This window comes from Kryptolebias marmoratus, linkage group LG1 (genome assembly GCF_001649575.2).
Source record: "Kryptolebias marmoratus isolate JLee-2015 linkage group LG1, ASM164957v2, whole genome shotgun sequence".
NCBI classification, from domain to species: Eukaryota; Metazoa; Chordata; class Actinopteri; order Cyprinodontiformes; family Rivulidae; genus Kryptolebias; species Kryptolebias marmoratus.
The window spans coordinates 34,737,908-34,739,490 of NC_051430.1; the positions used below are offsets into that span (position 1 = coordinate 34,737,908).

General features: G+C 45.4%; 1 protein-coding gene across 1 annotated transcript in view; it reads right to left on the minus strand.

Moving 5' to 3' along the window:
- slc38a4 (solute carrier family 38 member 4) overlaps window positions 1-952 on the minus strand; it is a 28,637-nt gene extending 27,685 nt beyond the window's left edge. The window contains exon 1 of the mRNA XM_017431581.3: window positions 800-952. The gene's annotated coding sequence lies outside the window, so the exon portion shown is untranslated. The remainder of the gene's footprint in view (window positions 1-799) is intronic.
- Window positions 953-1,583: the final 631 nt, after the last annotated feature.

The following is a 1,583-nucleotide window of genomic DNA, read 5'->3' on the forward strand; positions in this document are numbered from 1 at the left end:
CCCCCCCCCCCCCCCCCGGAGCCGACGAGGAACGGGATGTGCCGCATCCGATGGTGGTCTCGAGACGCTCCCGCGGTTTGTCTTTGCGTCTCGGGCTTTGTTGACCGGACAACCCTCCCCGCCAGATCCTTCAACCACTGAGCGGTGCAGAAACAAAGAGAGGTTTGACGTGAAGCAAAAACAGAGGAAAGTCAGCTCAGGTCAACAACTTTGGCCTGTTTTTTTAGGGGGGGAATCATCGAATTAAAGCGAGACGCGTAATAGGCTCAGATAGCCATCAGAACACCAGTTATGTAACCCTAAAAATACGTGTTATTGCCCTTAAATACCACTCCACGTCTGCACGGCGTGGACTTCTACACCTTCAGCACAGACATGATGCAAACTGATAGCTTTGTTTCCGGGAAAAGAACCAATGCAAGGATTTTAAAGAGGAAGAATGTGCAAAAATGTTGTTTCTGCCCATAAGATCAACTAGTGGAGGCCCCACACCCAACATAAATAAAGACAGTCTGTTTGTGGCTACACCCACAGCAACCAAACATAAAGATAATGCTCCTTTCTTTCCTATTTTTGGAGAGCACTAAGAAGCCATTTTAACACAGATGAATACACTAAGCTGTTTTTTTTTGCAGTTTTCTGCCTCTTTAACTGATCAGTCAAGAATTAAACAGCCCGCTTCCGCCTGTCATGGTGGTCAAGATTAACCAGAGAAATGCAGGCTGGGAATAAATAAATATATAAACAAATTAAGTGCAGGGTGTGAGGTCAGGATTAAAGACAAGCTGTGGGCTCTTACCTTTTCCCCTGGCTGTGTTGGTGGAGAGCTGGAGTAGGCGGACTGAAAAACCAAGAGAGATTCTGCATTTAACAGCAGTGGAAATTTCCACACCAACCATGTGCTGCTGGTGGCGGCAGGTCGTGTTACACCCAGCCTGTGCTGCTGTTAGAAGGGGGGGGGGGGTCCTGCTAAACCCCCTCCTCCGCCAAAGCCTGCCTTGGTTCTGGGCTCCTGCCCGGAAACTGAGTTTTGGATGCAGACTGGCCTGTGGAGGGGTAGGGTTAGGTTAGGGGGGGGGGCAACACTTTCTGTAGTCCTTCAGCCTGCTCTCATAGACTAATGAGCACCGAGCTTTGCTTTGTTAAAAAAAAACAAATAAAGTTTTAGTGATTCTTGTTTTGACCACAACTCAATTTTACATTGTGAGTGGCTTCTGGCCGTTCAGGGGGAGGGGGGCCAGGTGTCAGGGTACGAGCTCCGAGACGCCATTACTGCTGAGAAACAAACAAAAAGGCCAAAAAAAAATCAATGTTTAGTTTTTCTGCTTTCAGTTTTTTACTTTAACCTGTTGCTATATTTAGCAAGCCTTTCGCTAGTCTTTGCTCTTATTTAACAATAATAATAATATTACATTTTGTTTGAACAGCGCTTTACAGGAATCAAGCAAAGTACATCTAACAAAATCATAAAAAAACACTTGGCACTAAACATTGAAAAAAGGTTAGCGTCGAGCTTTTAGCTAGCCTAACATTTACCAGACAAACATTAAAGGCTCTTAGTAGAATAGTCACAAAAAAGACAA